Genomic DNA, 18,347 nt, shown 5'->3' on the forward strand with positions numbered 1-18,347 from the left:
GCTGGTTTGATCTTGCTCCCTCACTCATCTGTAACAAAATTTCTTTTAAAATCAACAACATTCATTTCGCTGTTTCTAAAGAATGTACTTTTCTTCTACATTGCATCTTTCTCTATAGGAAGTTAAGGAATATGCTGTAGCAAGATATTGTATAGTAAATATGAATATAGAATGTAAGGCCAAGTGGGCTGCATTATTTCAGTGTAATCCATGATGTTGGTACACCTTTAAAATACTGCACAGAGGATAATTCCCTTATACTAACAATTTTTATATTCTTGCCATTGTACTAAAATATAGCCAAGGAAGGAAGCCATGGAAACCCAGGGCCTGGAGGAGTTCAATTGAGAAGAAACTTTTCATGCCCTCTGATTTTTATTTGCAGTGTTTAAAGATTTAAGAATTGAAGGTGGAAGCTGAGGGTCATTTCCTTTCCTGTAGGGGTCCTGGCTTTGCATCTGCTCTACCTAACACTTCACCTTACTGATAAACCCAGGGAATGCAGGAGAAAATAATTTTTGTCTCAAAACTGAAAAAAAGTGATTCATGGGATGTACAACACTTGCAGAAGGATCAGGAATTTAAATCCAACATAAGAACGATTAACAATGAATAGTCAATCACGATCCTATGAACTGTGGGACTCTTTAGGGAGGAAGTTGATCTTATAAGAGAGTTAACAATAAGTGCACAGTAGATACCTTAACTAATTTTTAATTTCTTTTGTAAAGATATATTGCAGTCTAAATTTTCCTGGAAGCAAAATAATGGCATAAAACAATTATCAATTGCTTTATATTATATGATAAAACCCAGTAGGTTTCTATCTGAAAGGACAGATCTCCTAATATGAGGAACAGCACGTGATGAACATCTGCTGTCTTGAGGCACTGAGCTATGATTGAAGGGAACACACAGAACAGGGTCCCAGGAATGACAGAGCCTCAGTTACACATTTACCAAGGTGGACTGCTGGAGGTAACGTAGAAATCATAAATTATGCAGTTTGCAGGAAGCCTGGCAAATAATATATCCATAATATATATCAAATGATAGTTTTTTAGAGGAATTTGGATTTTGTACACAAAAATCTCTAAAGAAATGTAGAAATATTTGAATTTAAATGCATCATAGTAGAGCGCAGAGAAGCTGACTAGTACCTGGCTTGCTAACCCACTCCATGTTTTAAGGCTATACAGCACATTACTGGCAGGTTGGTTTGCAATCCCCTTGTAATCTTGTCTTCTTTTCATTAAAACATGTAGTTTCAGTACTCAAAAGACTATTTGAATATATTCAAGTATATATATGTACATATGTGTATATACATATATATATATATGAAAGGTAGTTAGATATCCATACACTCACAAACACAGACACACACACACACACACACACACACACACACACTCAGACTTTTGTTTATGCTACTGCTGATTCACTCCCCAAATGGTCACACTGGCTAGAGCTGGGCAAGTCTGAAGTTGACAGCCAGGAGAATTTAACAAGTCTCCTAGGTGGGTTTTAAGGGCCCAAAGACTTGTGTAGGGTTCTTCAGATGGGAACATCCCACATGCAGGCAGGTGAGCAAGGCCATATTTGATCACTGTGAACGGACCTCAGGCCCAAGTAGTGATTGATCTGCACATTAAGTGGGCTGAATAATAAGCCAAACACATGGAATCTGTGCAATGTTATATGTTACAAGAGTGTAGTTATATTTTTTTAAAAATCTCAGTCTTTTTATATAGAGCTTTTTGTTATGTAAAGTATGGCTGAGAGAAAGTTGAGATGACAACATTGTTCTGACACACTTGAGGAATATAAACTTTTCCTATTAAATAGGAGAGAGTTGTCCAAATACTTTCATGGGCAATGTACACCTGGTTAATAATTATTATTTCTGTCAGAAGAAAATGTCCTAAGTGATGACAAAAGAGATATCAACAATGATATTCACCATGGGAATGAGAAATACATATTTGGTAAGCAATTCTAAGAAAATGGCAGTGCTCCATTTAAAAAAGGTATAAGGAAGTTGGGGAGAAGAGGTGAAGGAAAACGACTGGTAAGGAAGACAGAGAAAATGCTCTCTTGACATTGTCTGTGCTTCCTCATCATTTCACTGAAAGTTAAACATCAAGAAGTAAACATGAACTTCAAAGGATGAATGGTTCAGTTTAGTATCTTACTTATATATGACCTGAACATTTTGATAAAATTCCCTTTCTGAACTGCATCAAAATATTTTGCTCCATTGTTGATGTTATTATTATTTATTATATTTTCATTACATTAGTATTTGAAACTGTTAAGTGTTGTGAGACAGTTTGTTAACAATTTGTCACCGCACCTCTGTTGGGTGGGAGAGGACACACATCATTATCATTATTATTAAGATTTTCTTTTACAGCTGGCTCCATGATAAATGATTTACAGACACACATAGCAATATGCAAGTTATTTATACCAAGTTAATTAATCATATTGATTTAACATCCTGTTCTGTTATTGAACTTTTCCTCCTTAGATGTTAGTTTGGGGTCTAATTTTAGAATAATTTAATTGAGTTCAAATTTCAGAACTCTACATTAGTACCTGTATCTCATCTGAAAAATTAACATTTCCAGTTCAGTTTAAATAACTGCACTTGCTCTATTAGGGTGACCTTTTCTTTCTAAATATTTGAACTAATTAAAATTGGAGAACAAAAGTACCTGTTGACAATTCCCTTTTGATATTGAGAAGTCCTGCTTGTCTGAATACCAAAAAGCACAGTACTCATATTTTCCTCATCTTAAATTCACTTTGATTGCAATAGAAGAATAAACATCCCCATTTAGTGATATCAGAACCTTTAACTTCTTTCTCCTCATATCTGGTCTTACATAGTCACAAAGATTGCTATTCCAGTGCCCTTTATAAATTTCAAATAGATTAATTATATTCTAGGTATAACGTCAGGTCGATATAATTTCTTACCCACTGCATTACACTTTAGAATCTGCAGATTAGGGCCTTACAATATTCCTTCCCTTAATCATCAGCATCCAAGCACAGAGGATAAAAGAAAGTGGCTCATTGTAAATCACCTTTACAATGAACATATTGATCATTCCTTGGCTATTTTCTAAACACTTTTGTTCTCTGATTTGGATATTGTTTGGGTGTGCACAAGGGTTTAGGTTTGCTTTCTAGGGTGACATCATTGGGAAATGGTGGAACATTTAAGTGGATCTAATGAGTGGTCCTTGGATCACTGGGGGCATGATGTATTTTTGCAGGACCTTTGGCAGTTCTCATCAGAGATTTTTTTTTAAGTAGAAGACTGATGCATCTGGTAATCTTTGCCTCTTGAATTCAGATGTAACTGCTTGCTCAACATTCGTTTCTACCATTGACATTTAATCTTCACCATGCGGTACACACCACAACTGAATCAATGGTGGGACCAAGTCCTTTGATGTACAAAAATATGAGTTAAACTGTTATTTCTTCATAAATAGCTTGCATCAGCTACTTCTGTTATCACAGAAAATTGGCAGCATGGAATGGGAACATTGCTCTGACTACAGCTTTTGAAATGTTTAAGTAACTTTTGAATAGGTTTTCTAGTAGATGCAGGAAATATTTGGAAGAGCAGGCTAGAAAATATCTATAATGCTGTTAATATATTATTAATGGTGATTTTTTTGAGGCTTGGAATAAAAGCAGAATGTTGACAAAAACATAGACAGTGAGGTCTGCACTGAAAAGACTGCAAATTTAAATGAGAATTCCATTGTATGTATGAATAAAGATCATCTTTCTCCCACCAATGGCAATGAGTGCTGCCTTGTGTTTATATCTTAAGACTTTGAAACAATGGAATTAAGAATGATGGGCTAGATACATTGCAGTATGCATCTCTACTCCTGCATAAAAAAAGAACTCTCAATGAAGAGAGTTAAGTATACCTTGACAATAGGAAACTAGACAATCTGCCATTGTCTACACCTACAGTGCCATGATATACTAAATAGCAGAACACTGAACTTGTGACTATTGCTGAAGGACTACATTATTGTAATAATAGAGGGGAGAACATATTATAACAACACGGGGATAGGAGGTGAATGGGAGAATCCCTATGCTTATGGAAGTATATCATGAAAATAATAATAATAATAGAATGATGGGATGGTGGGCATATATCATAATTCTAAAGAAGCTATTTTCAATTCCTCTGTCTCAGATTGAAGTATTTACATTCATTCAATGTCTCTGTTTCCAAATTTCTCCTATGCATGGTAGCAGGTGATGGTTCAAGTGGTTGGATTCCTGCTACCCAAGTGGGAGACCTGAACTGAGTTCTGTGTTCCCAGATGCATTTCCATGTCAGTCTTGGCTGCTAACGGTATTTGGAAACAGACCTGAAGATAGGAGCTCAGCTTTATTGTGTCTGCCTTTATCTCTCTACCTCTTGAAATAAAACAAAATAAAAACGAAGGGTGGATTAATTTATTTCAGTGGAGGATATTTCAAAACAACATAGCATTTTGAAGTACAGGTATTATTGGCCATTTTTAAGTCAGCCCCATAGTGAGGATCAAAAGAAAAATTATTTTAATTGGAAAGATGTGGAACATTCAGAGTGCTACTGAACACTGTGCAACCACTAAGCAACAGTTAGATAAGGAGATAAACAAGAATAGTGGCTCAAGTGATATGGGCTCTAGAACTCAAGCAGAAGAGTCATGGCAAACCTTGCTCCTGGTGTAGACTTTTGGAAAGTAGACCAATGGATACAGCAGATCAGATTTAACATTGTTTCCTTTCTCTCTCTCTCCTCCATCCCTTTTCTCTCTCAAATAAATAAATAAAAAGTAAACGTTAGGAAAATTGAAACAAAAAAGAGCTTTAAGTTAGGATAACTGAGAAGGGCCTCAATGAATTTCAGAAATCTTCAGCTGTGCTTCCTATCACAGGTCCAGAAGCCTGAAAGTAGACATTTGCTTTAGAACCCTCGAGAGAAATCTTTCAAGTACCAATGTACCCTTCATGCCCAAGATCAACTCAAAATTCTGTCTTACTGGCACCCTTTCTAACACCAAAGCAGCCACAGTTCAAGTGGACCCAAGAATAGCCCATGATGGTGACAAACAATGCTGAAAGTTTTGCAGGTTGGCAGAATGTAGAAGTTATGGGATTGTAGCAGCTTCCATAGATTTCAGGGACAGACTTTAAAGGCCAAGAAGTGTTGACCTCTAAAGTTGCTGTTCCTGTAGAAAGCCCACTATGGGGAAATGCCTTGTCAAACTATGAGAAAGACACCAAAGTGGAGATCTCAGGAAAGTGGAGGCACCAGCAACATGGAACATACGCTTGGAAAAGCTGCAGGTAGCGTGCTGAAAACTAATCGTCTCTGAGTAGTAAAGTTACTGGAATAAGGCTGCCCAAACCTCTAGGGGAGCTACCCTCTTCCATAATGTGTCCCCTGGTAGTTGCAGATGTAAGATATTTATGTTTAACCTCTAGACCTCTATCTTATTTTAGGCATATTACCCCTTTCTACTAACCTATTTCTCTTCTATAGAATAGGGATGTTGGGCTCAGCAAAATGGCTCCATTAGCTAATCCTTTCCTTGCAAGTTCCAGGATCCCTTGGGTGCCAGTTAATGTCTCAAATGCTCCACTTCCCTCCAGTTGCCAGCTTGTGGCATTGGAGAATAGTGGAAGATGGCCCAAAGCCTTGCGGTCCTGCATCCAGTTGGGAAGCCCAGAGGAAGCTTCTGACTCCTGGCTTTGGATCAGCTCAGTTCTGGCTATGGTGGCCACTTGGGGAATAAACCAGCAAACTTAAGATCTTTCTTTCTGTTTCTCCTTCTTTCTGTAGATCTGCCTTTCCAATAAAAATAAATAAATCTCAAAAAAAGAATACAGATGTTTAATTTTTTCCTATCCTGATATTTTATCTTGGAAGTATGTGATCTGATTGTTTATTTTAAAGGGCTCACAGATTAAGTGGTTCCTCTTGAATCATGGATGACATTTATGGATAATAACTTTTGAGAGATACAGGACATGACTGTTGAGATGGAGTGAATGCGTTTTACATTGTGAGGAGAACATGATGCCCTGGAGGGCAGGTGCTAAATATGATGGTTTTAGCGATTCCCATGGCTCCATGGGATTGGAGGCTTATATACCAGGTGGTGCTACTGGTAGGTTGGGACTAGCAGGGGACCAGCAAGAAATCTTTACATCACTGGAAGCATGAAGCAGTTCTTAATCTGTGATAGGAACATACATTGCTATCTGCCATGTAACATCCAACATGGGCCTTCACCAGAACTGAGCCAACCTAGACATCTTACCACGGAACTCCTAAAAATGTGAGCTAAAGTAAGTCTATTTGAATTCATAAACAGACAGTGTGAGTTGCATCATAATGGAGCTGAAACCGAACATAACTATACAATTTTACACACTACAAATTCCATTCCAAATTCATGTCTAACACTGTTTGTTCATCCTAATGCACTCCCTGCTCCTCTGACAGGCAGGAAATACACACTAGGGTATATTTTCTCCAGGAACACCCCGGGCCTTCTGCTTTCCCTGGTGCTTCCTCTGGATTTTTTTTAAACCTCCTTGTTTCTACCTCTCTCATAGTAGGTTTCACAAAACATGCGAGCTGAATACTCATGCAGCTCACCTCTGGGTTTTAGATTCCCCAAGATCCAAGACTGTGCCTTACTGTAATGCATACAATATTGACAAAAATGAACCAAAGAACTACAGAATGTAGAAAGTGCTAGAAATAGAAAACAGGCCTAAAGATGCCAAATGTATGATTTGATAGCCCCGTAACCCAAAGAAACCCTAACCCAAAGAAACATGAATGGATCAATTCAGCAGTGTCAGACTAATTCTCACCACCTGTAGTGTAAGCACATGGACTATGGCTAGAGCTACGGTAAGACTTCCTGACTTCCACTGTCCGTGATACTTGATCTAGGATAAATACATACATTTCTACACAGCTACACACATTATATTTAATGCTTACTTTATGGATAAGGTGTTTAAAAGCTTTTATGTTTAAAATTAAGTTAGCACCAATTACAAGCTAGGATAGTGGCTCAACAGTCCCGTCCTCCAGCTGCAAGCACTGAGATACTATATGGGGGCCAGTTCATGTCTCAATTGCTCCACTTCCCATCTAGCACCCAGCTACGGCCTGTGAAATGAGTAGAAGATAGCCCAAAGTCTTGGGATCCTGCACCTGCCTGGGAGACCCGGAAGATGCTTCTGGCTTCTGGATTTGGATCAGCTTACTTTTGGCCACTGAGGCCAGTTTGGAAGTAAACCAGCAAACAGAAGAACTTTCTCTCTGAATCTCCTTATCTCTATAAATCTGCCTTCCCAATAAAAATATTTTGTAAATGTTATCAGCAGGCGAGTAGATAACCTAACGATAAAAAGAATCCATTCTTGCAAGCAATATATTAATGGAAGCTATCCAGACTTTAAAGAAAAGCATTACTAAAATTATTTATAGCAGACAGATATAGTTCCCCATAAAGGAGTGATTTTTCTTGAGAGTTATATTTTTTAACAGTTCTTTAAACTCTAATTGCCACAGTAAATAGAGCTACTAGATACTTCTTTTTTTGCAAACTTATCACTTACAGTAAATAAGAATAAAAATGAAAAATTGAGTGGATCAAAATAAATACAGATTGCAATAATGACCTCTATTTGGTTTTGTTCCCTCAGGAGATATATGTGTAAATAAGTAATTTCAATATTTAGCCTTATATTCTTTCTGTTAAATCCATTTTTCTCCTATCTTGAATAATTTCTTTATAAAATCTTCAAGAATATATCACTTAGGACTTCAAGTGGAATGACTATGATCTTCCATATTTTTAAAATAACTTTTATTTTGGCTATTTTTATACTTGCACTGTATAAAAGTTGAAAAATATCATTTGCTTCAACAGTAAATATTTTCATGGCCATGAATTCATACCTAGGAGTAATGCTAATTCAAAGACATTGTAGAGAGCATGTGATGTGCACTTATTTCTCTCTCACTGTTAAACACTCTTTGCAAATACTGGGAATTGCAAAAATGATGTATACATATCTAATTACATGAAGACACACACTTCATCTGATAAGAAATCAACATATTTTGTTCTGCAATTTAATTAAGGCTTTCTTATTGACTGTGAGATGCCTAAATGTTTTTCCTGTTTTCAGGATTCACTGTGTCATTGTGACTTTTTATTTCAACTAAAACATAATTTTCTATTCCAAATTTTATTTATAAGTCCTCAAAATATGGTGGGATCTGAAAGGATGTGTGCAAATAGTGGTGGAGGCAATCATTTCCGTGAGGGATCCTATGAAGGCGCGCTGTGTGTGTATCTAACCTCATCCCAAAAGGACGCACATTCCTCGGTGGCTGATTTAATTACAGCACAATTCCTCTTGCTTGTATTTCAACCACACATGGCTTTTTGAAATGAAAGTTAAGTTTCTTCAACTAAAACAATAACAAAAATAACTTGCAGGTTTGACATTTTTAAATGGATTCTGTTGTTACAGCTAGTTTATCCAATATTACTCTAATCTTCGTTGAATGAAATGTATTTAATTACATATGTCATTTTCTTACATTTAAACCAAAAGTCAATTGCATGATAAAATTGCATAAATGGTAAAAATTAAGTTTTAACTATCAATATAATTTATATTCATCTAAAATATTGCCCAAATTGCTATCTGTATTGTATCTAATGTCTTATGGCTCACAGTGATACAGAAATTGATCATTAAATAATAAATTTAGAAATTCTTATTTCAAGTATCTTTAATCAGGCAGATTTGTTATCTTCCCGTATTTTCAGATAAGGCTTTTTTTTTCCTTAGATGTGTGGGAATGTCCTATTTTTTGCATTTGAATGCCAAATAGCATATGTTAAAAGGAGGAGCTGCAGAAACACACAATATGTAGATTAATATCATGTGAGATAGTGTATCAGAGGCAATACGTGACAGGCAAGCAGCCTATTTTAACACTGTGATGTACATTTTAAGCCTTCTTTTACTTACATAATTTAGGCTTCAGATGTATTTCTCAATTGCTCACTGTAGAATAGCTGCAGAACTGAAACAAAACCTTCAGTATAAAAATGACAACCCTTTTGTTTCCACTAAACCTGTATTCTGTCATCCACTGGCAGGGAGCTTTCCAGTCATGTTCTCTGCCAGTCCTTACCAGTTTGCCAATTATACAAGCTGCTTCCCAGACATCAGACACAAATTCCACAAGACTGCTGTGCAAGCGTACCCTAATTAACCATCAGCTTAATTAGACAATTTACTGTGTAATTAGCAGGCAATTAGTCAACACCTCTCAGATCTTATTGAGTGCTGTGACAGCCCTTCCGTCTCTGTGCATTCCAGCATTCCAACACACAACAGCGACCATGTTTCTAACGCTCACACCCTGTGTGGCATGCCTCTGGACGGAAAAGTGGGTAATATTATATAACAAAGGAAAAAATCAATATGGAGTCTGTCCAATTATTGAACTGTTTATAAACGTGTCTTTTATTTCAAAACGAACTTCCAGTAGTACAGATACCCTAGAACCTGCTCCAAAAATGACCACAGAGCCAACTTTTTAATAGTTTTATTCATGTTTTAGCGTAAAACACTGTATACTGCGTTTACTGTAAATTATGTCCCATACTTATTATTCCGGTAGCGATTTCATTGCATTTTCTGATCCCTGTTCAGGAGAGGTACTCCCACAAAATCCCATTAAACATAGCAGTGAGAGACACAGACTCCACAGGCAGTAATGGAAGTGCTCTTGCAAAGGGAAACATTTGCAGACTATGAAGAGGTTAAAAGATAGGAATCACAATTTGGCATATTAACATTTATGTTAAAACTTACAATTTTCAACAGGAAAACACTGCTAAACATGTTTTCCTCTGAGTGCATGTGGATGTTTTGTAACATCCTCAGCCAACTTTCTGACACCCTCTAATACCCTTTCCACATGCTGTAAGCTTCACTCTTGGTAACTGATGCTATTCTAACAGTTTGAAGAAAAAAAAAAGATCCTTTCTCTTAAAAAAAATTAAATGAGATGAATTTTATTCAATGACTTAAATGTCATTCAATCCTTTTTAATGGACAGAACAGAATGGAAGAACAGTTGATCAATTATTCATAGTTCTACCAGTTAAACATCAATTTCTAATATCTCATAAGTTTTACTAAATATACTACATATGACAACCAAGTGATTCTTGTATAAACTTAAGCAATAGCAGCAATTTTCTTTTTCCTTTTTTGGATGTCAACTGGTGAAAATTGCAGGCAAGGAAAAGAGAGAAAGGGCTTAATCTGGCTGTTTGGAAAAGTCCTTTATGGCTGTGGCTTAACTGGTATAAGGTTGTAGTAGAAGTGAGGTGATGGGGTCAAGAGAAAGAAAGGACCTCTAACGCAAATCATGTATACAAGAGATTTTACTTTAAGGGCCTCGTGAATCCACTGGAATGTGTTAAGGGCAGGCAGGGCATAATCCGACAGGTTGTAAGATTCCGTGCTGGATGTTGTGTGGAAGCTGGAAAGCAGGACAAGAAGACTGTACTAGGAGTCTGATACAGTATTCAGTGAGCCACAGCAGGTTGATACAGGTGGAAGCAGGGATGAAGAGAGACGATTTTAAAATTATTACTTATTGATGTTTTATAATTATTAATGACTATGGGTCATTAGATGATTATACAACTATCACTGTTTAGTGCAGGAGTTTGGCCTTGCGCATTACAGGTTCGGACATGGTCATTGCATATTAGAGTTCCTGGATTTGAGTTTCACTTCAGATTCTTGCTAAAGTGTAGCCCTGCTTAAAAGAAACGAACTACAACAGAGGAAGAGCTCATTTAAGCACAAGCCTTTTGGCATTTTGATGTAGATTTTGGTGATGAATTCATTGTTGGTAGAATTCCAAGGTGGCTTGGAGTACTGATAATATATTGACAGCTATTGTGACTGTATCATTGGGGAGGTTTCTCCAACCACTATCACATTTCTTTTTCATTTCTCAAAGGCTCCATATATACAGACGGTAATTGGGCTTTTCTGGGGCATTTCACATAATATTCAAACTACAGTAAGATTCAAATTAACATACCAATGCTGACTTATTCCTCATTTAATGATCATATACTACAAGGCTGGCTATCTTATGTTGAGTATCATAGACAATCCAACTACTGAGAGTGTAATTGAGCAAGAAACTTAGTTGTTGGGCAGTGAAATCCATCACAGCACTTGAATCACTTCTCTGCTTCCTTCCCATGGCTCATCAATGACTAAGACACCAAGCAGGGCCATTGCTGAGAGACCAAGATTCATCCACAGCACTGTATGCCTCCTTGAACAATGCCCATTCACCTTCTTTTCTTCGCTCCTTCACTTGGGACCACTTTGCTGCCACATAGCTCTGCCAGCCTTTCTTGCCTCCATCCACGAAATTTTACTAATAATAATCATCTGTGTTTCATCTCATATTGGGTAAGTTTTTTTTTTTTTTTTAAAAAAAGACTGAACTAAAACGTGCTGTCAGACATAAAAATCATGACGACTAAAAACAACAGCAAATCAAATTTAGGATAACAGAATATAATAAAATGTAAGATTTTTCAAACGTGAATGTATGTAACTAATGTAAGTAATTAAAAATGATTAATGATATGAAAGGAATATTAAAATGTAAACTGGCCAAAACCTTGTGAGGCATTGAAATAAATTATAAAAATGAATTTCCTTTTTACAGAAATGCCAAGGTACTACAAAAATCTGCTTAGGAAACTCTCATACTCTGTACTCCAAAAGTATACAAGTACTTCAAGGAAGGGAAATTATGAAATGCCTTGTATGGAGCACGGTGTGTTCTAAGTCCTACTATCATTTCCAGGTGCTGTATCATATAGTTGCAAGAGAGGGGTAAAAAGAGAAGTCAGGACAGTTCATATGTGTTCACCATATGTTTTTTAAAGATTTATTTATTTTTAAATTGGAAAGTGAAATATAGAGAAAGGAAGAGAGACAGGAAGATCCACCCCACCTAGATGATTTGCTCCCCAAGTGGCTACAATGGCTGGAACTGAGCTGATCCAAAGCCAGGAGCCAGGAGCTTCCTCAGGGTCATCGGGTGCAGGGTCCCTAGTCTTTGGGCTGTCCTTGACTGCTTTCCCATATGAGAAGCAGAACTGCAGGAATTAGAACCAGTGCCTCCATGGGAACCCAGTGAGTGCAAAGCAAGGACTTTAGCCTCTAGGCTACCGTGCCAGGCCCTGTATGTTATGATTCAGAGGGGTTCCCAGTCTACTTTGCCTGATATACAAGGGTCTTACAAAGTTCAGGGCTAATACATTTCTTTTTTTAATTTTATGTACAAGTATTCATGGGTTTAAAACATTTTTACAACCAAATCAAGCTATACTGATTTCAATTTCCCATGAAACAGTTGAAGTCCTCTTTGTTCTCAAGAGTGAAATATGAGTCTTCTGCTGCTAAAGGGTAGGTTAAAAGGGAAGCAGTGGTGTGGCACTCAATTTGCATTCCTAGGCACTGTTAGAGCAAAGGGAATGTAAGACTTTGCTGTGAATTGGTTAAGGCATTTTCAAAAGATTGCTGAGAAGTGACTGAAGCTGTGTTAAATGATGGTTCCTGGAAAGGCAGAAAGTGTTCACCAGACAGCAGCTAGACAACTGAATAGGTTTTTGGAGCCTTTGTACTGTAAGTGAGTTATGTCTCAAAATTCAAAAGAGCTAAAGAGGCCCAGATCTGTAGCCTAGTAGCGAAAGTCCTTGCCTTGATGTGCCAAGATCCTATGTGGGCGCCAGTTCTAATCCCGGCAGACCCACTTCCCATTCAGCTCCTTGCTTGTGGCCTGAGAAAGCAGTCGATGGCCCAATGCCTGGGGACTCTGCACCTGAATGGGAGACCTGCAGGAAGCTGCTGGCTCCTGGCTTTGGATCAGCTCAGCTCCATCCATGCAGTTGTCATAAATATTGTGTATGGAAGTATTACCAAGTGGTTAGATTCATCTGAGATTTTATATACTTGTACTTCAATTCACATAAGACACAATACATTCTTTAAATAAGCTTGTTTCTTATTTATAAGTATTGTGAATGAACAAGTCAGCAAGCACCTTTTGACTTACTTCCCTTTTCCAATCAGCAAATGCAATTCATTGGATGGAAAATCTTCCTCTCTGTCTCTTCTCTCTGTATATCTGACTTTCCAATAAAAAAGAGCTAAAGTGGAAAGTTCCCAAGCAATGGAAATTATTTTTGGTAAATGATTTAAAGTATCAGAAAGAAAAAGAGGTAGTAAAAATTACATTCCCTAAAGTAGAATCTAATTGCTCTAACATGACTGAGAAAGTAAAAATAATTCTTTATGAGATAGCACCTTTTACTAGTTTAATATTCATAATATTGCTGAACAATGAATTGCATTGTGTCTTATGTGAAGTGAAGTACAAGTATATAAGATCTCAGCTGAATCTAACCACTTGATAATACCTCCATAGACAATATTTATGACAACTGATATTTAACATGTGAAAAGCACAAAAACAAAGAAAAAAGAAAAAAAAGAAAAAGGATCTTCTTATGAGTGAATAATGGTAAGATTAAAGGTTTAAATTATGCAAACATAAACCTGGCAATTAAACTGGGTTAATCAGAAAAGAAGTATGCATGAGGAAAGAAACAGAAAATTACTGCTGAAATGGTTAGTGGAGGTTATACTATGCTCAACAGGAACTTGCCAATGGAATTTTGTTGTTCCTCTGCTTAAATCTTCTTCAGCTCTCCTGTTGCTTCTATAATAACAGTTACACTGCTAGTCTAACAACACTCTCCTATTGTCTCCTCAGTTACTCATACATTTTACATGACATTTTATGCAAAGTCTTAAATATGCAGGCACTCGCATGACCACAGTGTCCACGTGGCATCCCTTCGGCCTAATGGCAAAGTCCAAATGTGAAGTTCTATTTCATTTAAACATTATTGAAAAATGCCATGTATTAGGTAATGCCTTAGGGATTCCTGACATGTCAGCATTTGGTTATCCTATGGTAACTGAAGTACATGCAATTTGAAGCACACCTGAAGTTTTCTTAACACACAGAAACACATGTGTTATGTGTTATGGTCAGTGACAAACAAATGACATAAAGATAATGTACACAGGGGGAACAACTGTAGCTCAGTGAGTTAAGAAGCCATTCAGATGTCAGCATCCCATAACAGGTTGCCAATTCAAGTCCTGGCTACTCTGCTACTGGGCAGGCAGCAACAAATGAGCAGAGTACTTGGGCCCTATGACAAATGTGGGAGACCTTGGTGCTCACGCCTTCTTGATTTGGCTGAAAAGACCTGGCTGAAAAGACCATTTAAGGATGAACAACCTGATGGAAGACATTTTCTCTCCCACGTTGCAATTTTTAATAAATAAACCTTTTTTTTTAAGAATTTAGGTAAAGGACATTAGTATGAGTTCTCACAGCATGTAAGTATATTCCGTATCTATTTTAAAAAGTATCTATGGCATTGTTAGATAAATTTTAACTTTAATAGAGAGTGAATTTAGTCTGAGAAACTATTTCAAACATGAGATATTTCAGAAAAGCATGCAAATGATTAAACATATCAGAATGAAAAGGCGGTGGCTTTATTATAAGTGAAAGAAGCAGATGCAAAGGGGAGTGTGAAAACGTAAGTGGGCATAAGCATTTTGCATGGTGGTTAATAGGCCCCTCCTTATGGAACATGGATTGTGTTCCATACTCGCCTCCAACTCCTGACTCCAGCTCCTTTGTAATGCCGAATCTGGGAGGCAGCAATAATGGGGCCAGCCACTCATTGGAGGAACTTGGCTTGAACTTCTGTCCCAAGCTTCATTTCAGCTCTCTGCCCAGCTTCAGCTGTGACTAGGCTTTTGAAGAGTGAACCAGCGAATCAGACTGCTCCCATGCTTTCTCTCTCTGTCTCTTTCTCTCTCTCAGACACACACACACACCACACACTAAATAAATAAGTAAACTCATAAATACAATTAAAGGGTTCTTGATGTATAAAAGGAAACATTACCTGGAAACTTATCTAAGATGCCAGTAATTTCCTTAAGTCAGTAACACCTGATCCTCTCTCTACACTGAATATGAAGCCCATCACCTGCCCTCTTAAAAAAACATGGCTAAGAACTGTAATCTAATGAATACTGAATAAATCTCACAACAAAATATCCAACATAGGTATATCTTCAATCAAAAATGTAACTGGAATATAGCTGTTTTTTACCTGTAATATAGCTGCTTTATATTTAAAAATTTATCTTAGTATATATGCTTTATATTTAAAAAATATTTTAGTATAGTAACAACAAGACTCATAAACAAAACAAAGAAAGAAAATATAAAGGCAAAGTAAATATCACGAGATTTAGTTCATGTTAATTTCAACCAAATATGGTGTTATCAAAATATGCTTAGAAAAAGTGAAGTATTAACTTGTTGAATTTAAAATCCACAGAAGAAACACATGGGACAGAGTAAGGGTAAAATCAATTTTTCAAACAGCAGGACTGGGCTTTAACAAAATTTCCATTAGCCACAATTATGAGAATTTTCCATTAACCTTGACACCATTTTCTTAAAGAAAAAAAAAAGGAATTGGATAACAGGCATTTTCCATTACATTTCAGGTTTCTCAACCAGCTCACCCAGATCAAAACCGTACACACCAATTTATATTATTAAAAAGTCTATTTGAATCTCACCTTGTCCACTCTACCAAAATGATTAACTAATTAACAAGTGTGAAATCACAGCCTGAAATGGAAAAGAGGTGAAGATGTAATTATATTGGAAAATTGATTAATCGGTTACATAGTCAACTTCACTAAATTTGAAATAAAATGTAAAAAAATGATTTGTAGGCCTTTATGTATTTCTATAATGTGTATGGTCAAAAATACTATTTTATCATTGATACTTTTTAAAATTTAATGTTAGAACTATATGTTTTAACTTGTGTTTTAAATGATTTTAATCTGTATTTTCCTTTTAATAAACAATGATTGGCAAACACACCTGACCACAAACCACAATTAATTTAGAATTTGGGGCAGTGACAATGGTACCTTTATTACCTCCTAACTTTCAAGATTTAGCTTCCATGTTTACATGTGAACACATTGTTTGTTGTTAAAGAGATAAAGGCTGTCTCACAGCAGAGGTTACTAAATAAGTCTTGAAGTGAACACTTGGAAGAATTGTCTCTAAAGGCTTTGTAAACTATAGCCTTTTAATAAACTCATTCCTTATAATTTGAGGATGAGTTAGTTTCATGAATTTCAACAAAATTAATCTAAATAATAATTAAAAAGAGGCTAGCCAGGTAACAAATTATTAGTAGAAAACAACCATTTCAGGTTTTGGCATGCTAAAAGTCTCCCAGATGAGAAGTTTACATTGAGTTTATTTAAATAGTTACAGCTCTTTAGTTAATGTACAATTATGTATCAAGAGACTAATATCACACGATAAATAGAATTCAATTACATTCAAAATTTGAAGCTACAACTACAGCAGAAACACCACGCACTGGCCTGCTGTCCATTTATTGTTACATACACTGACCCACGATACTGTAGAAATTCATAAGAACAAATGAGTTGTGTTCAACTTCTCAAAAATCTAGCTTTCAATTTCTAATAAGATGTTCCAAGTGAGTTGCAAAAGTAAATTGTCATGTTCTGATTTGTATCCCAAAGAGAATTAAATAGGCTGTAAACTATTATTATGTATTTGTAAAATTCTCAAGGTTAAGTATTATTTTTGGCATCTGTAGTCTTGACAATGTTATTTCTCAGTTCTTGTCTGGTTGATAGGTGCTAGCAATTTGTGCAATTTGTGCAAATGTAGGCACAACTTCCTCTCAATTAAGATAATGTGGATTGAAACAAGTTTCTTGAAATGCACATGGGAGTACAGACAACCTACATGGTGAAAAGTCTGCAAACCTTATTATGGCAAGGAAAACAGGACCATTTAGAAAGCAAAAGAAAAGGCTTATGGATAGGACATGAGAGCTGTCTCCAAGTAACTGAAGAGCTGTCATGTGGAATTGTGGTTCAAATTAGAATCCTATAATTATATATTCATCTAGCAAGCATGTATTGAGTCCTTCTCTCTGCCAGACATTGTCCTTGGCACTGCACAAGCAGTAGTGATCATGAAAGACAACATTGCTCTTATGGAGCTTGCGTCAAGTGCCTGAAACAGAAAATAAATGAGAAAAAAAAATGATAATTTCATATGGTACTTAGCACAATAAGGAAAAAACAACATGGGTGGTTAACACAGAAAACTGAGTTTTGAACAGTCAGCAGAGGCTTCTGCTAGATGGTAACATCTGAGACTTGAATAAGAAGCACACAGCAATCTTATAAATATCTAAGAGCAGTGCATTATAGACACAAAAATATAAGCAAAATGGTTCTGAAATAGGGAAGGGACTGCCTGCTCGGAGAACAGTAAAAAAAAAAAAAGCCAACGTAACTGCAGAGAAGCCCTATGGGGAAGCTGGCACCAAATGACAGTGAGTTCACAGTACTTGGGGCTGGCTCGATGGCTCAGCTGGCTCCTCCTTCACCTGCGAACACAGGCATTCTCTGTGGCCACTGGTTCACATCCTGGATGCTCTGCTCTGCTTCCTGCCCAACTCTGCTTATGGTCTGGGAAAGCAGTGGAGGATGGCCAAAGCCTTGGGACACCACACCCGCATGGGAAACATGGACAAAGCTCCTGTTTCAAATGGCTCAGCTCTGGCCTTCACAGCCATTTGGGAAGTTAATTGGCAGTCTCTCCTCTATGTAAAGCTGACTTTACATTAAGATAAAGTTAAAAAAAAAATCAAAGTGCTTGCTTTCTCTCTCATATATCTTTTTCTTTGTAATTTATATTTTGCAATCTGAATACAAACATAGGTGCCATGCTGCTAGAAACAACAGATATAAAATTTCTCAGTGAACCTCTTCAGATGAACTGTGGAACTTCAGTCAAAATTTCTGTAGTCTAGGTACAAAGCAATCAAGTTCAGAAAGGATAAAGGACCAAAAAGTATGATATAATGGGAAAAGCCATGATTTATTTTTTAGACCTTGGTTCAAATCCTGACATATCAGAATTAAGTCTTCTAAAGGATTCACCTATTCCCTCATTCTTTCACTCTGGAACTAGCCTGTGC

At 36.7% G+C, this 18,347-nt stretch overlaps 1 protein-coding gene across 1 annotated transcript in view; it reads right to left on the reverse strand.

The window, feature by feature from the left end:
- Nucleotides 1-18,347, reverse strand: part of DPYD (dihydropyrimidine dehydrogenase) — an 808,753-nt gene that overhangs the window by 365,083 nt on the left and 425,323 nt on the right. The gene's annotated exons all lie outside the window — the stretch shown is intronic.

The sequence above is a fragment of the Ochotona curzoniae genome, unplaced genomic scaffold, assembly GCF_017591425.1.
Source record: "Ochotona curzoniae isolate NIBS_2020 unplaced genomic scaffold, NIBS_Ocur_1.0 scaffold_1037, whole genome shotgun sequence".
Classification (NCBI taxonomy): domain Eukaryota; kingdom Metazoa; phylum Chordata; class Mammalia; order Lagomorpha; family Ochotonidae; genus Ochotona; species Ochotona curzoniae.